Source organism: Cololabis saira, chromosome 5, assembly GCF_033807715.1.
Source record: "Cololabis saira isolate AMF1-May2022 chromosome 5, fColSai1.1, whole genome shotgun sequence".
Taxonomy (NCBI): Eukaryota; Metazoa; Chordata; class Actinopteri; order Beloniformes; family Belonidae; genus Cololabis; species Cololabis saira.
Genome location: NC_084591.1, coordinates 35224915 through 35231192, shown reverse-complemented (window position 1 = coordinate 35231192; position 6278 = coordinate 35224915).

Genomic DNA, 6278 nt, shown 5'->3' with positions numbered 1-6278 from the left:
AGCTCATTCAATGACCAATAGAGGATGACTCTAAAAGTGAGTCAGTTTCCCCCGAACCACCTATAATACCTGCTGATTCCTAGTTGGGTCTCAGGGGTCTGGTGTAGTCTCTCCCAGCTCTCCTCAGGCACCAGGGAGGGGCTCACCATGGGACAGTTTGGAAGTCAAACAGCCACATACACCCACAACTGGTAAATCATCACCAAATCAATCACCAATTAACCTGATATATACATGTATGTGGACTTTGGCAGGAACCCAGAGTACCCAGAAAAAATCCCACACAAGCACTATGAGAACAGAAAAAAAATCCACACAGATAGACCCACACTCAACTTTTACTGAACACCAGTTGTGAACAGATTAGATATGCTGTGGGCGAACATGAGGTTGGTCAACTGTTTCTGTGTCCTCTCCGAGCCCGAGCCATCGAAGCGTATGCAAACAAAAAACATCTCCGCTTTGTTTTTCTTCTTTTTGTCTTTTTTGTCTTTTTGTCTTTTTGTCTTATGTCTTTTGTCTTTGTCTTTAGTTGAGTTTTTTGATTTGGTATTGACTTCACATATCCAAATAAATGGTCTGAACCACAGAAAAAGGTTCTTTTTTTTCATATGTCCCCTTTAACAAGGAACCAGGCCATATACTTATGACATCATCCTGTCCTCTTTGTCTTTTCGTTTCCTAAAATCAGATGAAATACAACAGTTATTGATACACAATTCAAATGTGAAATGTTATTATACTAATATTTATAACAACCCAGGACATTAGTTATTGATAACATCATATTCCTTTTTTAAAGATAAATTAAACAGCTCTGAACTCTATTAATGCATATAATTATTATGGAAATATGTCAATGTGTGAAATGTAGTGTATATTAGCAAAGAAACAATACAATATTAATTATGGTGTCCCCACCTTTGAAGAGGCAGTTGGTATTGACCCTTTTCAAATGTGCACCTATACATTGTAAATAAAATCTGGACAAAGTCACCTGCTGCCAACAGAAAGATATTGAAAGCTGAGCAGTGATCCAACAGAATAAATGACAACAATCTAAAAGGGAAATTTGTATTTACTAAGTAGCTATTTCATGATAGAGGCTGGCACCTTTGAGTTGCAGTCCACTGGAGTTTGAAATGTTTTGAAGTCGACTGGCTGCTGGAGGCTCGGTCCAAAAGCGAGTCAAACTAGACTGACTCCAATGTTAAAATATCCAACTTTAGAGCCAAAACAAACATATTTTGACTGCGAACTGCAAAACCTTCTATCTGAAAAATGCACTCTCCCGAGAGAACGAAAAGAAAAACTTGTTTTTCTGAACAATTACATTATTTATGGACATCCAATAAATGTTACACTGTTTTTGGACAGGTTTCCTATAATACATGTCAACAAGACTGACTAGGCGTTAAATAGTTGCAAAATGGAGATTAGAAGATTTTCCCTCCATTGTTTCATCGTTTTGCCGATAGGAGCTTTTGTGTTTCGGCCATCAGTTTACAGCCTGATTCAAAAAACTGTTTTGGTCTCAATCGTCTTCATTTCACATCCATTAAAACTCTGGGGGGGGGGGTATTTTGGGCCAGGTCAAGAGAGTTTATATAAAGTAATACATTTATTTCTAAAATGACTGATTGACAAGCGGCTCAGCCAATGACTAGCCATTATCACTTCCATTCATCCATCCATTTTCTACTGTTTAATCTTACATACAAGGCGTTAGGCGTCTGCTGGAGCCCATCCCAGCTGATTACAGGTGAAAGGCAGGGGTTCACCCTGGAAAGGTCACTAGTCCATCGCAGAGCTATATATATACAAAAACTATACACACACATACACCTATGGGCAATTTAGAATCATCAATCAACCGAACATACATGTTTTTGGGGCTCTAGGCACAAGCCAGAGTATCTGCAAGCATGAAGAGAACATGCACTACACAGAAAGACATTGGCTAGAATTATCACTTCCTCATTTGTAATCAACATGCTACCGTGCTTAGCAAAACAATTAGCACTCTGCGCTAAGTGCTTAACAGTAAAAACAAAATCAATCCCAGCAGTCAACTTAAAGCTTGACAAAAGTTTTGGATGATGGGAAATGTGCACTATTTCCCCTTTACAAGCTACTGGTAAATATGAAACTTTTGTTTTTTGTAGTGTAACAAAGAAATGAGATGGATTCCTGAAACTGTGTGGCTGTGACTTCCTCTGCATCTTAAACTGAAGGCGCATATTTACCAGAACATTATTGTAACACTCAGGGAAATAAACTGTTTGCAAAAAAAAAAGATCAACAAATTGTCCTTGATTTATTAAACACATTGTGTCGCCTTTGCTCAGAAACAAGGTGCACCAGAAGGGAGCTTAAATGCTGGTTGCTTCCACGTTCTTGGTTTAGTCCGCTAAAAGAGAGAGGAAACGCTTTTTTGACACACGATCTTACAAGGATTTTAGGATACTGGTGTGTAAAGTTGTATGAAGTAAATAGGACAAATATGGACACGTTATATGAATTAGTAAATATCCTCTACTGACGCAAAAAGAGACCTTGTTGATTCATGATATTTTCATATGTAACTAAATGAACTGTTCAAGACCCTTTTCCCCTTTGGAAGACAGTGCCGTTCTTTTTGCAAACCAACATTCTAAGTCAAACCCCTCCTACGAGCAACTCTCTGGTCTCAGCCAACTGAAATCCAGCCAGCGACCACAGGCAATGTCTTCCTTGGTTTATCTTCCAGCAGGAGACAAGTGACACCATTATGGGGAAGAAAGAAAAGCTGCAAAGCTGTGGGACATCATGGCACGGTCATGGCTACAAAATCATTTATGTCATGATGCTAGTTTTTGGTCAAACAGATTTCCAGCCGCCTGGAATTAAAGCCATTAAAAGGCTATTTTTCATTAATTTTACTCTTTTTAAATGCATATTTGATAGAAAATGGTGTGGCCTTAGCTTCAAAGTCCTGGTAGAAAACAAGTCAGCTGATGCTATTGATTATAACAGCAGGTACACACTTGGACGGCCCTGTTATCTCCCTCTGCACCCAAATGAACTTCACCATTATTTCACAGGTCTCTTTATGTCTGTTTAAGATAAGGAGCAAAGCAAAATTCTCCTTTATACATGGATTTTTATTTTAGCTGTTATGTAACTAGCTTGAACATCAGCTGACAAAAGGTCTAGCTGAAAAGCATTCATCAATAAAAATAATAAACCTGCCCTTCATCAGTATATGACACAACCTGCTTCTCTGCAGCAGCTGAAGCTCTCGTGTGAGGATGAATGCACACTTTCAGCATTGTGCACAAAAGCCCACACTGCTAAAGTTCCCAGTGTTCAGTGTGAGCGCGGCAATGTGGCATTCAGAGGGCCATCTGGCTGTATTATTTTACATATTCTTTCACCACAAAAATGTGGCGTTCTTGTATTTCATGTCGCACTTTGGCTATCTTTTCTGATGAGAGCGGAGCAAGAGGGTATGCTTCCTCTTTCGCAGCGTTATTTCCCCCGATTGAGTGTAGAAACTGCAAGTGTTTATCAACTCCCTTCGGGTGTCAAGTGCAAGAAAACCAAATGAGACAGCCAGGAAATCAGCTGCAGATTACACAGTTTAACAGCTCCAAAGGTAACAAGCAGCTGTTCAAGTGATCTTGAAGAATCCCACTCACTGGGTTGGGGGGTGGGGGGTAAAAGAGAGAATATCGCTCTCTGTAGCTAGAGTAACGTGATGATTCAAGAGACCTTTTGTACGTTTCCAAATCCCAGCAGCAACCGTCAGTGCAGAGTGTCCACACAGCACACTGTCTGGCACTGACATAATGTTCTCATGCAGGAAACAGTGATTTGATTGGCTTCTGTTTGCGATGGGAGAATTTCTCTGAAAAAACGGTTCAGCCTGAGCTCTGCAGCATTTTGACTGGCTGGACTGTTGCTTCAGGATTCATTTGGCAGAAAGACTACATATACTGTAGTATCTACGTTTTATACTTTACTTTGTACTTTCTTCATTTTGTCAAAACCTCTGAGAATTGTGTCCGCTTTTGAAGAAAGATCAGATTATGTCTCCTTCAACGGATTTAGGTCAGTGAACTCTGCGGCGGCTGCAATAAAATACCTTCAGTTCTTCTTCTGTTCTGGTGAGAGTGTAATTCCTGAGGGGCAAGGAGCCGCAGGGCCCTTCTGACCGCTGGCGTCAAGAAAATACTCACAAAAGCTTTTTAGTTAATAAACAATCTGGTATGTGATTGATTGTATTTCAGTTAATTAAAAAAAGAAAGAAAAAAAAATCCACCCGGGAGGCAGTTCCTAAATCTAGACCCATAATTGGGTCAAAGTTTTAACTTTGACCCAATGATGTTTTAACTGAAGCTATTGCCTTTCCCATAGTTTAACAGGCTCAACTGTACTGTGTTAACTCTTCAGCAGCGTCTTTAGTGAAGTCAAGCATTGCCGAACTGAACTGTAGGTTCCGTATGTCGCAGTAGCACCGTTGGCCCTATTAAAAGTTTAGGAATTTTCAGCTTTTCACGCTTTGCAGCTACACAGGGAGATTTAGCCAATAAAATCATACAAAAGAGCAGGGCTGTTTCAGAGCACCCAATGTACTTGTATTGTAACCAGGAAGATATTTGATTGGTGGTTAATGTACGACGGAGGCACGTGGGAAGGATCCACCGATGAGCCTTGCCGCAGCCTTGCTGTGGTAGCTCCCCGTTAGCGCACAAGTGCACGGTTTGGAGCAGAGCCCATAATGTGGTGGTAGAACAGGTTGTCCAATGGTCGAGCGATTGGCAGTTCGAACCCCGCTGCCCCCAGTCATCTGTCGTTGTGTCCTTGGGCAAGACCATTCATCCTCCTTGCCTCCAGTGAGGGCATCGCTGTCGAGGGAATGTTGTATGAATGTTCCAGCGGGGGTTGGAGAGCGTTAGGCACGTAGTGGCTGCCACGTTTCTGTCAGTCTGCCCCAGGGCAGCTGTGGCTACTCACATATAGTGTACCACCACCAAGTGTGAATGAGGAGTGAATGGACAATGGAACTGTTGTGAGCGCTTTGAGGGTCCTCAGAAAAGTGCGATAAAAATCGAATCCATTATTATTATTACGGAAGCCAGTTTTAGGGGATGCAGTAAGTCACATGACTCAGATCTTCGCCCATCTTCCATGGCCGAGACATTTCATTCTTTGTGTCACAGAACAAACAAAGTCTTATGTGAAATTGAATGGAAATAAACATAGGTAGGCTGAATAAGCTTGCTCTGATCTGACTCTGTGATGTCTGAGTACCCACAGATTTGAACCACTCACCGGATGAACCCGCCCAGCCTGTCACAATCATCCATCTTGAAGAAATTCCTAACCCTCAGGAAATGGGTCTGGTACCCCTCCCACTCAGAGCAATCTCCATTGGATGGGACGTGTAATATCAGGGTTTTTTGAGTTGGTAGTGACTTCAAACACAATAATGTGCAGTCTCTAGTGCAGAAAAAAGCGATTACTTTCATATTCTCCCTCTTAAGTTGCTTGACATATGGTGGTTTGATTTTTGACACTGTTGCCTTTAAGAAGAGAAGTTTCCTAGGTCAAATCTCCACCGGAGCCTTTCTGGTTGGAGTTCCAATGTTCTCCACTCGCCAGCATAGATTCTGTCTGAGTACCACTTATAAAAGAAAAAAAAACATCCCTAGAAAATGGGTGGATGAATGTTGCAGAGGTAATGACAGCTGTAGAGCACAAGGTGCTCGAGTGGCGCCGCCATGCAACACTTCTCTCTTTTGTATTGTCGCTCTAAAAGCTTACTCATGCTTAATGACACACCGACAGTTGGGTCGCGTGACCAATGATGTCAAGACACGTTGTGTTTTCACCTGTACAGAGAATAAGTGAATTAGTCCTACAGAAGACACCCAGGTGTCAAAGAGTAAACATGTTGGTTTGATGGACAAAGTTAAAACTACCTGCCCCCATCTGGCCTCCCCGGTGAAATGAATCACATGTTTGTTCTTCGGTAGAGAGCAAGTGAAAGGTAGTTCCTTGTTTCTTTGACATGAAAAGAACACCAGGTCATGTACTGATGTATGCACGAATGCAGGCACAGAATGAGTCACTCAGGCGTAACCACAATGAGTAAACAAGTCCAAACTGCATGTTATCGTAGCAAAGTTCAGCCCTCCTGTTGTCTAGCAGGATGTACAAGTTACACTCGCACCGTCCTTAACGAGACTTAACTGTGATAAGATCAACATTAGATATAAAGAGTGCCATAATGA